The following is a 16,728-nucleotide window of genomic DNA, read 5'->3' as shown; positions in this document are numbered from 1 at the left end:
GTGGTCACCTGAGATTTGCGCCTCTCCCAGGTCTATCTCAGACCATGCCAGAGGCCCCACGCTGACCCAGCCAGGCCCTTTCTAATTACAGAGAAACAAGACTGCGGTGGTTTTGTGTCTCAGTCTTGCCACTGCACTTGTTGATGCCTCTGATATTTTATACTCAGTGTTTGGTTCTGGGTGTCATATTTTAAGAAGTACGTTGACAAATCTGAGAGAATAATCAGGTAGTGAGGGATCTGAAAACCATCTTACACCAAGAATGATCAGAGAAACTAAGGACACAGGCTAGAGAAGCGAGGACCTGGGGAGGGTGTGGACATGGCCATCACAAACCCTCCAACACTGGCTGAGGGCAGAATCCAGACAAACGAGATACATTTGCTGTTTTCAGCCCAACCCAGCGATATACCTTTCTTACACTAATGAAGTGGTGCAGACTCTTCTAGAAAATGATAAGCGCATCTTTATCTAAATTGTTCTAGGAGAGATTAGCTGGCCCTCCAGCAGAGATGTTCCAGACAGGATTCTTTTGTTGGGTAAGGGCTTGCCTTCCAACTCCATAATTGTCTATCTCTATGAAGAAGACAGAGAAAGGGTCCAGAAGTTTTTGGTAACTATGATCCTTGTTAAACCTCACTACCTGCTCGGCTCTAGACATCAGTCAACTTTCACCTATTAATATTATCCTTTGAAATTCTGACGTGAGCTCCAGGAATTTAAAATATTCCCTTCTGCAGGATGACACAGCTTGCCAGCTTTAAATTTCAAACTTCAAAGCTGCTTTGGAAATAAAAGTCTGCTTTTACAGTTTTAAAGGTTTCCAGCCGTAGGAGAAGTGAGCTGAACTTTGGAAATTTGCTTTTGAAATTTACACCTATTGACCAACTTACCAGTGAGCTTGAATGTCCCTGTGGCATGTGCAAGCAGCCTGTTTAACTTACCTTTGCTCTCTGACAGCTTAGGCCTGCCTCCAGTCCAGAGTAGTCTAGAGAAGAGGTGCCCAACTCTGGCTGCACATCAGCGTCACCAGGAGCTTAAAAAAACAAAGGTAAGTGCCCAGACCCCCTACTCAGAGCTACTGATTTAATTGGGCTAGGATTGGGCTCAGGCGTGGATAATTTTTAAAATTCTCTAGGTTGTTCTAACATGTAGCTAGAGATAAGAAGCTGTTCTTGAAGACTTGAGAGATGCCATCTGACCCAGGTGCCTCTCAGACATCATTTCAGATCAAACCAGTTTGCTTGGGGTCTAGAGGTTCAACAGTGCTGTCATATTCCAAAACACCAGTCAGGAATAAACGGATGAATTCTCTACATCTGTGGTTTTGATTCCCGGTAGACCTTGTGCCTTGAGTCCACTAGACCCAACTATGATGGTGGAGTGCCAGTGGGGTGAAGGTTGAGGGATGTTTTTACATCTCTAATGACAAAATTGGTGGGGTTATGGTCAGGCTAAACTCACCTACCTACAGGCGTTTTGAGTTTCTCTTGGCCGACACACAGCTTCCTCATGCCTGGACGAAAACATCTTTCTCTGAAGCTTCCAGAGACTCAGACAAGAGAGAAGACGCCTTTAAGGAGGCTTTTTTGACGTGCTGATTCACAGCTGTTTATATTCAAGAATAGCTACCCACTGGGAAAATCACATCTGTGCTGACTGTTGGAATAGTAACTGCCCACAGGAGTTGATGAGCCAGCAGACTCATCCTTTTGGATGGTGCTTGACCCCTAACATCCCCGCACACACTCCACGAAGGCACAGACTTCATGGGCCTCCCCCACCCTCGAACCCTCAAAGCATAGAACAACATCTGACGCCAAGTTGTTCTCAAGAAGCATATTCAATGGATGAACACGTGAAGAAATGAATCAAATGATAATCAGGGCCCAGATAGGACTCCAGAGGCTATCAAAATTACTTAAGAATAAATAATTGTTTATTTCCAGAATCTGGTTTCCCCAGAGCTTCTCAGAAATGCTCAGATACCAGCAGAGGAAGACCTAGACCACTCCACACGTTGACACAGGGAGGAAGCGCATGGCCAGGACAAAGACGGGTCAGTCTATGTGAAGCTTTGGATCTACTTCTAAAGGACCAGCCTAAACTCTCTCATTGTCAGAGTTTCCCAACCTCCTTCCCCTTCAGCCTGAGCATCATAGAAGTCCGCCTCCACAGAGCTGCCTCCCCAACCCAGGGCTTCCCTGCTATTAACTATACTAACTAACCCGCTCCCCTGCAGGGGAAGCCCCTCCCAGATCCCTTCTTGTACTGGGTCTTAAGCCCAACTCCCCACACCCTTGCATAATTCCGGTTTTACCCATCATAGCGCACCCCACCCTGCCCAGCTGGTGATGCACCACCAAGCCCTCCTCCTCCTCAGAGAGAGCAGCTTGGAAAATCTTTTTTTTGTGCCTCAAAAAATTAGAACTAGGCTTGTCCAGCCCTGGCAGTGTTAGCAATCATCTGCTGGAGACGCATACAAATTTGAGTAAAAAAAAGCCAAGCAGCTGCATTCTCCCAATCCCCAGGGCCCTAGAACACACCCCACAAAAAGCAGAATCCTTTCTTGGAATATGGAATGTGGGATTCAGTGAAAAGCTTCTGACCGAACCACCTTTCTCCTGGGCTCTCACATTATCCGCCTAGGAGAGGCCTGGGTCTAAAGGGAGGTGTTCACATCTATTGATTCTTACTTTCCCTGTCAGCCTGGCCACCGGCAACATGACTTGGCAGAGCCTAGCAGTTCTCCCTGAGCCTCTGACTGGTACAATCAAGAATTTTTACTTTGAGGCTCAGTCAGCTTTCTGATGAAAGGAATTCACTGTGTCTCAGCGTAGGTATTGCCTGTGTCAATGCGCATGTGGAAAAAATCAGAAGCTGGAAGCCAATAGTTAATGCGTTGAATCTCTTGTATTTAACACATTCTCTGGCTGAGATTCAAAGTGAAAGATTAAATGCTGGTGACCTAGGGGCTAGCATCATCAGTGGCTCTAGAAAAGTCCCCTCCCTCTATGATGCACCATTTAGACTGGGAAGATTGTTCCCCGTGGACCACACCTCCAGGGATGTGCATCTTAATTGAAGAGCGAAATATCAAGCAACTTGATCAATAACAATAACCTGTCATTGATAACTACAGGTTAATGTTCTAAGAAGAGCAGCATTCAAATTTCTAATCAAGGGGCCATTGTTACTGATAAAAATTACCCCCTCTTGGCTCATCCCTATCTTTGAAACACTCATCCTACACAGGTTGGAAAGTGATCACTTGTTTAGGAAACTTCACTCTGTCTACATGATCACAACCACTGAGAGGTTTACTTAAACCGATAGTGGAATTAGGGACTGAGAGGCAAGGCTAAGAGAAAGACATTACATTTAAAGTAGCATCTAGTTAGCAGCTGCCTGATGTAGCTTTCCCCAACTCCCCACTAAAATACATACAGACACAGAAAAAGATTAAAAACCCTAAGTCATTCAGTCATGCAAAAAATATTCATCTGACAAGCACTGAGTAAATAGTCACTGCTTTCAAGGAATTTCTGGTGCAGTCACTAAACCAAACTCTGTCTTAGTTAACTATTGCTGCGTAACAAATTACCCCACAACTTGGGAGCGTAAAACAATATTTATTCTTGTGGGTCACAGTCCAGCCAGGGCTTAGCTGGGTGCCTGGTTCTGGGTCTCTCACGGAGCTGTAGTCATCTCAAGGCTCAAGTGGAAGGATCTGCTTGCTTCCTCGCTCATGTGGTTGCTGGTGGGATTCAGCTCCTCAGTGGTTGTTGGACTGAGGATCCCCGGGTTCTTTGAGGTATGAGCCTCTCCACAGAGCATCTCATGACGTGACAGCTTTTGAGGAGCTGTAATAATGAAACAGAAGGGAGTACATCTGGAGACAAGCAGGAACCCTCCTCAATTCTCCTCCCATCCCCCACTCACTGCTGAGCGTTGGGGGGATCTTCAAGGTTTCATGCCTACCCATCTGTATCTAGACTTTCTTCTTGTTCCTCCCTTCATTGATTTAATCCATTCAATTACTATTTAGCGGCTCTCTCTACGTGCCAAGAACTATGCAGTGGGAATATAGCAGTGAACAAACACATTTCCGATTCTTAGAGAGTTTACATTCCAGTAGAGAAGACAAATGATAAAAAAGAACTGTTTAGTATATCAGAGATAAGTGTTATAGAAAAATAACGTGGAATAAGTGGGAGAGGGAGTGCTAAGAAATGTGTGTGTGTGTTTGTGTGTATGGGCCTGTGTTTGTGTATGTGTCATGGTGGGAGGTAATAATGTGAGAACTGGGCAGGGGACTAAAGGAAGGTAGAGGTCCTGGGGTGGCGGTGTGCTTGGCATGTTTAGGGAACAACAGTGAAGTCAGTGGGGCTGGAGCAAAGCCAGTGAAGTAGAGAACAGACAGACACAAGGTCTGCGGGATAGCTGGGCAGCGGAAAGTAGTGGAGTTCACTGAGCAATAATTTGAAGGGTTTCGTAAGCCATTTTAAGATTTTAGATTTTCCTCTAAGATGGGACACAATGGGTGGATTTAGAGAAAAGGAGCAACATAATCTGATGTAAGACGACTTGGCTGCTAGGTTTAAGAAGAAACTGGCAGCGGGGCAAAGGTGGAAGCCAGGAGACCAGTTGTAAAACTACGGAAATAATCCAGGCAAAAGTAAGAAGTCATTGGATTCTGGATATATTTTAAAGAAGAACAAATATGATTCAATGAAAGATAGAACATGGGATATGAGAAAAAAAGAGGCATTAAAGATGATTCTAAAGTTTTTGGTCTGAGCAACTGGTGCCATTTATGGGGAACAGGAACACTGGAGGGGGAAAAACAATGGGGAAGATCCGGAAATCAAGTATTCTGTTTCAGGTATGTTAATTTGAGATGTCTATTAGACAGCCAGATGGACATGTCAAGTAGGCAATTACATAAACGAATCTGGAGTTCAAGGGACAGATTCCGGGCTAGAGATGGAAATCTGGGAGTCATCAGTTTACAGACGTTATTTAAAGTCACGAGACTTGATGCATTCACTGGGAGGTTACAGTAGATAGAGAAGAAAAGAGATCCAGGGACTGAAGCCTGGGACACTCCAACACTGAGAGAGGCGTGACAGGAAGGAAGCAAAGTGGTTAATGAGGTAGGAGGAGAATCAAGAAAAAGTTGTGTCCAGGAAAACAAGTGGAGAAAGTATTCCAGATTATTAGAGCTTCCTTTAGTTTATCTTAGGGCTTTTCACATGCTAACATACATAAGAATCACTCTACAAGGTGATTTTATACACAGTATCTTATTTATTTATTTTGCGGGAAACTTAAAGGATTTTCAAGGTTATTTTGACTTGGCTCGAATTTAGCTGTAGATGCTGACTGAAGAACGTACCTGTGGTGGGATGGGATCCACTGTAGGTCCTGAGGTGCTAGGAGGATTCCAAGTACTGTAAGGACAGAGGCAGTGTTTACCAGGGACTCAAGTGTTAGAGTTTTATGTCATTGAACTTTTTTTGATAATTGCAACTTTTAAAATATTTTATTATATTGGGGCCGGCCTGGTGGCACAGTGGTTAAGTGTGCATGTTCTGCTTCGGTGGCCCGGGGTTCGCCGGTTCAGATCCTGGGTGTGGACATGGCACTGATTGGCAGGCCATGCTCTGGTAGGTGTCCCACGTATAAAGTAGAGGAAGATGGGCATGGATGTTAGCTCAGGGCCAGTCTTCCTCAGCAAAAAGAGGAGGATTGGCGGCAGATGTTAGCTCAGGGCTAATCTTCCTCAAAAAAATAAATAAATAAATAAATAAATAAAATAAAATATTTTATTATAGAGAATATCAGATGTGCAAAATTAGCAGAATAATATAATGGTATAATAGCCTCTGTGTTCCCATCACCCAGTTCAACAATTATCAATTCATGGCCAACCTTGTTTCCTTTATATTCCATCACTATCCCCCATACATTTTGAAACAGCCTCCAAACATCATATCACTTCATCAGTAAACATTTCAGCATGTATCTTTAAAATAAAGACTTTTGGGGGCTGGCCCTGTGGCTGAGTGGTTAAGTTTGCGTGCTCTGCTTCCGTGGCCCAGGGTTTTGCGGGTTCGTATCCTGGGTGCGGACATGGTACTGCTCATCAAGCCGTGCTGAGGCAGCGTCCCACGTGCTACAACTAGAAGGACCCACAACTAAAAACATGCAACTATGTACCGGGGGGCTTTGGGGAAAAAAAGGAAAAATAATATCTTTAAAATAAAGACCTTTTTACATTAAGACAATATCATTATCACCCCAACAGTTAACAGTTTTTTACTTTAAGAAATCCAGTAAGAACTCAAATTTCGTTTGATAAATATGGTTTTTTTTAACAATTTTTTTTTGAATCAGGATTCCAATAAGGTCCATACATTGAGAATGGGGTTATATCTTTTAAGTCTCTGTACATTCTCCCCTTACCATTTCTTATATATGTATGTGAGAATATTATATTATAATAAATATATATATTATTTTTTGTTTTTACTGGCAAATTATTTGTTGAAGGGAGCACAATCTAGGTTTTGATGATTGCATCCTCGTGTTGGTGGTGAAATGGTCAACATGTTTCTCTATCCTCTGAATTTCCTGTAAAAAGGGAGTTGAATCTAGAGGCTTGATCAGCTTTTTTAGATTTTTTTTCTTTTGCCAAAACTACTTTATAGGTGCTGCTGTTTTCTTCCACCAGGACTCCTTTAATATCTGGTTCCATTTCTTTGTTGTGCTGCTGGAGGCTCTTCGCGATCAAAGCCTAGGTCTGAACGTTCTAGCTCTAGCCTTCCGTCTTCATTTACTAACCGTAGCACTCCTACGAAGAGAAACTTCCCCGCAGTCTGTATCTGGTTTCTCAGTGATAGAGTTCATACAGGAAAGGCAACATAAATGCTTGATTTCTTACCTTTATTTATCAATTTTCGAAATAATGATTTGGTCTCTAGTGTCCTCCCACAGAGACCAATTAGGGCTTTGGGGTGGGTTGGGGTGGGGGATGTTGTGAACGCATGAATTTAATTATTTGATGTGTTTCAATCCATTGCAATTATCCCCACTGATGCTCAAATTATCCATCATCAGCCAGTGGAAGCCCCTTCCATTGGTTCCTGAATCCTTTTAATGCATAATCCTCACTACCTAGTGCCACAAGATGTTCAGGTTGATCTTGTATATTTCCCACTCAGACCTGGACTCAGCCATTTCTCCTCGAAGCCCTGGTTCTTTTTAATGGAAAAGGAATTAAAGTTGTCATGTACCATATGGGGTCACAGAATCAAAGACCCGGGCCGTAGGTGTTGAAGGAGATGTCACCTTGGTGAGCAAAGCTATACTAGAATCCTCTAGAACTCAGAATTCCACTGGGCACTATTCACACCAACCTCCTCTCAAGCTGTTGATCTAAGAAAAGGATGCTATTATCTCCCAAGCAGACAGCGTGGGGCCAAGCTGACGGCTTTGTTTCATTCAATCCAAGTAAGTAAAATGAGAAAAAAATGGAGCCCATGGAAAAAGGCTACTGAGTAAGAGAAAGGACAAATCCTTTCCTCCCTAAAGAACAAGAGGAAGGGACAAGTCCCTGAAAATGCAGATCACTGCAGGGCCAGAAAGAAAGTGCCGGGACGTCATTCAGCATCCTAAATAGGATGGAAGGAGAGACGTCTTTCACAAAACACGGGCAGACAGCCGCAGGATGAAAACAAGCTGAGGAGAAAAAGAACAAAATAAATAGAAAAGTAGATGCGTGAGATAAGGAATTCTAAGGTAAAATTAAAAACACAAGAGCAAAATTACGATCAGACTCTGCATCGACATATATAATACGGTTGTTTTCACGTAACAATATATGAGAACTATCTTTCCATATGTCATTAAACATTTTTTTTACTGTGATATTTCCAATGACTGGACTGCATGGGTAATTCAACATAGGAAGGGCCACACTCCCTTGAACTCAACCCCTCATGTTAGAAAATTCAATATTTTCCAGGTTTTTCTGCCGTTACGAGTAATATGAAGAGGACATATCCTTGTACCTCTGTCCATGTATTCACCAACTATTTATCGAGCATCTAATGATTACTGGACACGGTGCTAGGTGCTGGGGTGCGAGGCGGTGAAAAAGATGGACACAGTTCCCATCTTCATGGACCTTGCAGTACAACAGAGAAACAGGAGAATTAAGTAAGAAATTTCAACACTTTTGTGATAAATGATAGAAAAATTGTATGATGAGAAGGAAACACATGGCCAGGAAGCCTAACCTATTTTAGATTTTCCTGAGAAAGTGACATTTGATCTGAGAACTGAAGAATGAGAAGAGGTAAGCTAAGAAAAGAATTGCAAATAATGTTTCAGGGAAACAGAAGAGCATGTGCAAAGGCCTGAATATGAGAAGAGCAAGGCGTACTCAATGGCAGGTCCCGAAGGACCTTGTCACGGAAGGATGTTAAACATAGGTGTATCATAGTCAATTTTTTTCTATAGAAGACACACTCTGGAGCACAGTGGACATTGGATTGTAGCACAGCATGACTAAAGGCAGACAGGCCATTTAGGAAGCTGTTCAAAAGCCCAGGCAAGAAACGGTGGTGGGACAGAAGAGGGTGTTGGCAGTGAACATGCAAGGAAGCCGATGGACTCAGAAAAGACTTAGGGGAGGCTGATTCATTTGATGTGGGCGGTAAGGGAGAGGGGTTTCAAAGCTAGATCCCAGGTTTCTGACTTTAGCAACCAGGGGGTGCCCTTTACTAGTAACGGGAGAAAGAGAAGAGAGAAATTATGAGTTCAGTTGGGTACTGTTGAGTTTGAGGTTCCTACAAAGTTCCTAAATGGAAATATCCAATATGCAGTTGGATACACAGATCTGGAGTTCAGGATCTCTCCTGAGACCTGGACTGGGATTCCAGATTTGGGATCCATCGGTGTATGGGTTGTCATCAAAGCTTTGGGAGTGCCTGAGATCTTATAGAAAAACTATACAGAGGGAGAAAGAACAGCACCTGGGGCAGCCCGCTGAGGAACAGCACCAACGCTTAAGGGATGGGCGAAGGAAAAAGACACTGAGAGGGAGCAGCCAGAGAGAAAGGAAGAAAACGAGAAAACATGCAGCTTTATAGAAGCTGAGGAAAGAGCTGTGTTATGAGGAAGTGTGGCTAACAGCATCAAATATTTCCGAGAGGTTAAGAAAGACAAGAGCTGAAAAGATTCCACTGGATTTAGTGACCATCTATAGGACGTGACAAGAGAAGCGACAGTGGTGAGTTGGGCGGGATGACCAGATTTCAGAGTAAAGATTTAGCTGAAGGTGAGGAAACAGTCAATCGATCTCTCCTTTGACTTTTGACCCAATTTGAGCAACACTGTCTTTTACTCAAGACAAGTTGAATTCATCTACATTTATTTTCACAATGGTTTTATTTGGGTTTTCTTCTTTCATTTTGTTTTATGCTTTCTTATTTTTATGTTCCATTGCTCTTTCTTTTCTATTCTATTTTTTGCTGGGTAGACCATTGTGTTTATCATTATCTCCTGAAGTGAACCGGAGGGTAAACAGCCTGCTTTTAATTCTACTCAGTAGTGGAACCTGAATTCGAACCCAGGCCATTCAGAGTCTGCACTTGCAGCTGCTGTGCTATACTGCATCTCTTGTGACCCAAAGCATCATAATAGAGATAGCAAATTAGTTTGCCCTTGAAAATAGTTACACCATATGGGCAATAATTTCACTTCTAAAAATATACCTTGCACATACATTATGAGAATTGCACATAGGTATTCATTGCAGCATTATTTATCATAGCAAAACAATGCAAATTTGTATAGGTTTTCTCTTTTTAAAAAATAATATCCATAGCTGTCCCTCTCTAGTGTTTGACTTGTCCTCTGGTCCGTGTTAAAAGTTTTTGTCTTGTATCTGAATTTTGCTTGTAAATTGATCACAACCTTTTAAAAGCTGATTGAAAAAATTCACATTATAATTTGTACCCTGTTTGCTCCCCGAGATGGCTGACTGTTTACGACACAGAACAAGACTTGACATACAGGGATGGAGCAGCTCAGAGTCCATCTGAAGGAGGCAGAAGGGGTAGCATTTTCTGGCATCAGAGTCGAACACATTACAAGACCTAGGAAATTTGGCTCTAAGATGTCTGGCAAAGAAGCAGAAAGAAACACAGTAAGTTACATAATTTTCATTGTCCAATAAGACAAAGAATTCTACCATTCTTCTGTGGAGGTAGCTTTTTCTGAGGTCTAAAATCAAGCAGGAATTTATTACATGAATCCTCGTATAAAGGGTACTGAGGGACACTGAAGACTATCTGTGATACTGTGATTCATAAGAAATAGTATACATTTGGTTTTTGTCTAGTTTCTGGCATGGAATTCCTAAAACCATTGGAATTTCCTGAGCTATAAGAGCAATGGCAGCATCTTTTGTTATAGTATTTGGTCTCTTGTCTTCAGTTCCTGAAATCGCTTCAGAGCCATAAAGGTGAAATGGGTGTCTTGTTATTCATAACAAACTCCCTTCAATCACAACTGAGTTTATGTTAATGAGGTGACTTTTGGAAACGCCCTAAAGATAGGAGGGGGCTGGTCACCAAGGAAGCCGACCGCATGATTAGAGGGTTGGAACAGTCCCACCCGTGATCTCCGGGGAGGGGAGAGGGCTGGAGACTGAGTTCAATCATCAATGGCCAATGATTGGATCAGTCATACCTATGTAATGCAGCCTCCATAAACATTCAAAAGGAGGGGCTTCAGTGAGCTTCCAGGTTAGTGAACACATGGAGCTTTGGAGAGACTGACACTCCTGGAGAGGCATGGAAGCTGGGCTCCCCTCCCCCATACCTTGCTCTATGCGTCACTTCCATCTGGCTGTTCCTTTCCTGAGTTATAGCCTTTCATAATAAATGGGTAATCTGTAAGCAAAATGTTTCTCTGGGTTCTGTGAGCCACTCTAGCACATTAATTGAATCCAAGGAGGGGGTCACTGGAACCTCCCATGTCTAGCCAGTCGGTCAGAAGCCAGTCTGAAGTCGGGGGTGGCGCGGTAGGGACAGTCTTGTAGGACTGAGCCTTTAACCTGTGGGATCTGACACTATCTCTGGGTAGATAGTGTCAGAATTGAGTTGAACTGTAGGACACAGCTGGTGTCGGAGAATGGCTTGCTGGTGTGGGGAAAAACCCCCCTCCGCACATCTGAATTGGGTGCTCAGACCTCTTACTATCTTTAAACATTTTATAAAGAAATCCTATTAAGCTCATTTGCCTGGATGGCTCTCTATGAACTTGCCATAAAAGCCCCCAGCAAGGTACCTGCTCCTAACCTGGGGAAGGTTTTTATGCAAAGAGCTGAAAGGTGGGGTCTGGGTCTCTGTCTCCTGGTCATATTTCTGTCTTCCTCTCATTGGTGGAGCTCTGCCACCAGCAAGGCAGATCCCATGCTGCTCCAGCTCTGCTGTGAAAGCCCCCTCACGTGAGTACGAGCTGGGGGTGGGTGAGGAGAGGTTGTAGCCCAAAAAGGCCAGCTGTAAGCTAAAATTTCTTCGAAGATTTGCAATTTATATTTAAAAGCCATGTGAATTTTACAGTCTGTTTCATAATGTGTTATACATAAAAATGTATTTCCCCCTTAAAACTTCTAACAAAATTGGTGCTCCAGGAAGATGGGCTGTATTTATCCTACTTGAGTATCCCTTGGCAAGCCGCCTCGGACCTCACTCCTCCCACAGACATGCTATGATTTTAATTTGATGTTGGGACAGTACTTCCAGGGTCTAGATTAGTAAACTGCTTCTGTCCAGTATTAAATGTCTTAGAACAGAACATCATCTATTAGTCTAAGGTATCGAGAGGAGGGTCTGCGTAGCTCTGGCAGACAGGTGTTCAAATACGAGTTGACACTACCTTGTGAATATTTGTGAGTTGGACTTCCTGTCCAGCCGGCAGAGAAAGCCAGTGTTCCACACAGGTCCAAACGTCAAGAGCAACGACATTAGGCAAGAGCTGATACTTATTTCTCAGGAAAGATATTTTAATCTGTAGAATCATGATTGATCATGACCTACCTGAAGGCCCAGGGAGAAGATGCCTGGGTAGTGGACACTTGGTGGGGCTTACCTCGCTACAGTAACAAGGCTCTAAGGAACGGTTTGAAATCTCCAACTTGGCACAGGCCCTCTGTGAGAGGAAGAATGCTCTAAGCACTTTGCACATTGAGTCATTTATTCTGTAAGCTCAGTCCCGTTCAGTTGGCCCTTTTTCCGGCTAGGATTCCTGGGTCTTGAAAGCCTAAGGTTAGCTAAAGCAACTCTGCAGGGAGGGGTGATGTGCAAATCCTCTAGTTGCGTTTAGGGTTGGGCTGGACCATCATCTACGTTTACAGAAGGGTGGAAGGCCCAAGATCAATTGGAAAAAGATGTATCCTCCTAAAATGGGAGGCCACAACCTCCATGAGCAAGACTCTTGGCGTGCAGGTCATGGGTAGGCCAGTAGCCATCGGAAAGCTCCATTTAACAAGGAAGAAAATACTTCATTGCGAGAAAGTATCTAAAACAGATGCTGGCCACCTCTTCCATAGAAGAACCTCAGAATGACCTCAGCAGTACAGCTATTTCAAGAAAAATTTCTTCTCAATGAACCATTAAATGAGTAAGCTACAAATTGCATCCCAAAAGAACTAAAAGATTGAACTCCTTGGTACCATTTTTAAAGAGTCATTTAAATACCGGCAAAACTGCTATTTCAGACTACACAGGTTAGCCAGTGGGAAGCACCAGCAGGAGGTAAGGTTGGGTATTTACTCCTCCAGAGCCCTCCTTGTAGGGCTGTTGGTTGGCGGTGGCTGCATTTCTCTACAGAAGGCTACAGTCCTGTTGAGGAGCCTTCTCCTATAGCTACAGCTCCCACCAAATTCTGGCAACTGCTCCCTCCCCCGCCCCTTCGGCTTTAGGGGTAGAAATGCCAACCTGAGATGTTTCACCACCCCTTCCCGGTTTCTACTAAGCCTGACCACACTGCTGTGGATGGTCCCTTCATTAACCTCTATTCAGCTCCCCTTTGGCCTGTATCTTCTTTCCACTGCTAGCACCCTGACCCAGAGACACTCCTCACTCCAGGTCCGGCTGAGGAGGCAGCCACCATCTGCAACTGACGAGAAAAAGAGCACCGTGGATGGTACCTTGTTGTAAAGGCTTCTTCTTGGAAATGACACATGATACTTGGGTCCATTCTTCATAGACCAAAGCGAGTCATAAGGTGTATTCATTATGTATTGTTGTATAACAAATAACCGCAAAACTTAGTGGCTGAGAGCAATTACCCCTTATGCTGTCACACAGTTTCTGAGGGCCAGGAATCTGGGAGTGGCTTAGCTGGGTGGTTCTGGCCCAGGGTCTCTCACAAGGCTGCAGCGAAGATGCCAGGGCTGCAGGCATTTGGAGGTCTGACAGGGGCTGGGGGATCTGCTTCCAGGGCGGTTCACTAACATGCCTGCAACTTTGGACTGGTTGTTGGCAGGAGGCCTTGGTTCCTAGCCAGTGGACCTCTCTAAAGGGCTGCTTGAGTGTTCCCATGACATGGCAGCCAGCTTCCCCTGGAATGAGCAAGTCAAGAGAGATCCCAAGAGGGAAGCCACAAAACCTTTTATGACCTAGTCTCAGAAGTCAGACAGTATCACTTCCAGAATATCCTATTCACTCTAAGTGAGGTATTAACTCTAGCCCATATCATATGGGCAAAGCTAAACTTCATCTCCGGAAGGGAAGAGTATCAAAAAACACATGGATATTTTAAAACCACCACACAGGCCTACACCTAACTTCAAAGCATACAATGTGGCCGGAAGATGAAGCTCAAACATTTGGCGAATAGTACTAATGACTGGAAGAATCCCAGGAGATTTTATTGGCCACTTAAGAGTTAAAATCTGGATCCAAGTTTTACCATTGTGTTTGATTTATGAATCTTTGCTATATGAATCTTGGGGTCATGGTGTTGAAATAGAATTTGATCCCAATCCAGAAATCCCTAGGAGTGGGAAGAGGGACAGCCCAACAGCCAGACTTCCTTGAAATGATAAGTAATTCCCAGGGCTAATCCCCTCTGGGAAGAAGAGATTCTTTACGTAAGAAAATGAATTATTACATGAGGCCCTAGGCAGGCAGGAGTGGGGAAATCCAGTTCTTTTCATGAGCCTCATTGTGCTGACCTTGAACTTCCCTGGTGGGGGGAGCCAAGGTGGTGTCCACCCTGTGGAGCTGGGAGGTCTGGAGTCAGAGAGAGGGACTTCTGGAGAGAGTCACAAAATAAACCCTGGCTTGTGAGCCAACTTCCCTCTTCCATATTACTCTTTGTGTTCATTTCTCATTTGTATGTCCTAAGGTTTTGATAAAACCTATTTGAGCGGGCTAGTCTTGTCCCAGAAGTCCAGATCATGAGACAAAGGTGATGTATCAAGGGGGGAGCAGCGTGTGGGAGGCAGGAGTAGCTGAAGAGAGACTCATGGGGAGAACTCAGGCTCAAGCTCCAAGTTGGAGCCACACGGTCCAGCTCTCCCCACCAAGAGACTCTGCTCTCATGACTAGACATAGAAATTCTGGGTTGTATTTTATTAAGACATCCAGTATTTCCTTACTACCAGCTACCCCCAATCTGCTTGACCCTGCAACCTCAGCTGTCAACACAGCAGCCCAGAAATCCAGGCAATACTAAGATCTTGGGCAGTGGGTGCAGATGCCCAACGATGTATTTGTGAGGGAGTTGTGCAATCATTTCCAGACCTAAGACCTGAGGCAGAAGAAATGGAAGAGACTTCCAGTCAGGGCAAGAGGTCCAAGAGAGTCAGAGAGAGTTTCTCTATCTGATGGAGCCGAGGTCCTGCAGGGAAATGAAAACGCTTTCCACCCTTGAAGTCTTCCCCAGGACCTGGGTGAACTTCTGTGAGCCTCTCTCCCTCCAGCAAAGCAAGGTCATAGGAACAAACAACACAACACCTCATGCCGTGCCTGCTCCACAGCGGCCTTTGGACTGTGGGCTCGTGGCGGCGTTCCAGCCGTGGAGAGGCAACGCAGACCCGGGTCAGGATTTGCTGGGGCACCATGCATTGATTGTACCTGTATGATGAACAAGCATGGTTTGTGACTAAAACTTTATTTTTCTGTCTCCCACTACCCTTTAAACTTTATTCAGTGAGGAAACTTTTCTTCTGCTACTGGATGAAAACTCAGGAGGCCTCATGAATTTTGGGTGCTCAGTTTCAGGTAGCAGAGAGCCTTGCAGTCACTTTAGGTCAGAAGGACAATCTCATTCAGTGGTTATATAATGGGCTTTCCTTAAAGACTCTTCAGTCTCCATTTGAAGGAAAGTCTCCCTCTCTCACAGCCGAGGCTTGTAGTTGGTGCTACCATCTCTGGGAAAGACTTCTTCTTCCAACCCAGTCCCCTGGGCTCCATCCCATAGCGGCTCTTTCCACCATCACCAGATGAGGGAAAGGGCAGGCGATGAGGTAAGGGGTCTGGTCTCACGCTGCTTGCCTGGACAGCTTTGCACTCTCTGGGCTGACAGAGAATTAAAGCTGACTCCCTGTTGTGGGTGCTTTCATGGATGGCTCAGAGACTCCCACCCCAAGACTTTCCTCCCAGTTCCCTTGACCCACGTGATGCATCTGTATTCTGGATGGTCACTTGTGACATCTTTACTTCCAGCTTCTTACTGGGGCCCCACAGGCTAACTCCTCTGTGTGGCCCACTTCTGATCCATGGGAAACACTTGCCTTTGTTCCAGTGAAGTCTGGGATGACCCTAAGATACCAGCAAGCTCCTAGCTCTGCCCCCAAATCCCTGAATCAGTGCATCTGTCTGTCCTACTCCAGAGAAGGGAATCAGACCCCAGGCTCCAGGCACCCCCTCAACTCAGGAGGTCTTGTGGTATGGTCGCTATCTCCAAAGATGGCCGCCATCAATTCCTTCCCTTCCTTTATATACATGCCCAATCAGCTAGCAAGAAGTGGAGTCTATACTCCTATACTCCACCCCCTAGAATCTGAGCTAGCCTGTGACTGCTTAACCAACAGCATGTGGTGGAAGTGACTCTGTGCCAGTCCTGGGCCTGTCCTTTAAGAGGATTGGCAGCTTCCCCTTCCTCCCTTCCTCCCTGTTGGCACCCAGCCTCCATGCCGTGAGGAAGCCCAGGCAGCCACACAGAGGAGAAGCAAAGCCCTCAGCCAGCAATCCCCACTGACCACGCAGCCATCAACCAGTGCCAGCTTGCCAGCCAGGTGAGTGAGTCATTTTGGAGCTGACACCATGTGGAACAGAGACAAATTGTCCCCACTGAGCCTGGCCCAAACTGTAAAATTGTGAACAAATCAGTGGTTCTTGTTGTTTGAAGGCACTAATTTTTGCAGTGGTTTGTTTTGCAGCAATAGGTGACTGAAATACTGGGTGAGCTCTCCAGCGAGTGTCATGGAAGCCTTTCCTGCTCAGCTGGGGATGAAGCCGATGACACCCCCTTTCCTTCCCACGTGGGTACATGGAGGACTCAGCATGGCAACAGATCTCTCCAAGGAAGACTCTTCACACGTCATCCCCTCTCCCCACGCTCTAACTGATTTTCAGATCCCTGATCTGCCTGAGGCATCCAAGAGATGTAGAACCAGTTCTTAAAACTCCTTTGTCAATTCAA

At 44.8% G+C, this 16,728-nt stretch overlaps 2 long non-coding RNA genes across 3 annotated transcripts; one reads left to right on the top strand and one right to left on the bottom strand.

Annotated features, from left to right (window-relative positions):
* The first annotated feature begins 975 nt into the window (after positions 1 to 975).
* Positions 976 to 16,728, top strand: LOC139077027 (uncharacterized). Of its 2 annotated transcripts, XR_011529173.1 has the most exons (6): positions 976 to 1,051; positions 1,950 to 2,059; positions 8,030 to 8,223; positions 10,044 to 10,216; positions 16,212 to 16,321; positions 16,466 to 16,728. It is a non-coding gene; the product is annotated as an uncharacterized lncRNA (long non-coding RNA). The 2 variants fall into 2 exon arrangements; XR_011529174.1 differs by lacking the exon at positions 16,212 to 16,321 and having other exon boundaries at positions 985 to 1,051.
* Positions 3,613 to 5,510, bottom strand: LOC139077028 (uncharacterized). The gene is made up of 2 exons (XR_011529175.1): positions 5,399 to 5,510; positions 3,613 to 3,863 (listed from the first exon to the last, which is right to left on the bottom strand). It is a non-coding gene; the product is annotated as an uncharacterized lncRNA (long non-coding RNA).

The sequence above is a fragment of the Equus przewalskii genome, chromosome 18, assembly GCF_037783145.1.
Source record: "Equus przewalskii isolate Varuska chromosome 18, EquPr2, whole genome shotgun sequence".
In the NCBI taxonomy this organism is placed as follows: domain Eukaryota; kingdom Metazoa; phylum Chordata; class Mammalia; order Perissodactyla; family Equidae; genus Equus; species Equus przewalskii.
The sequence above is the reverse complement of the archived record's forward strand: the minus strand, read 5'-3'. Positions and strand labels throughout refer to the sequence as shown.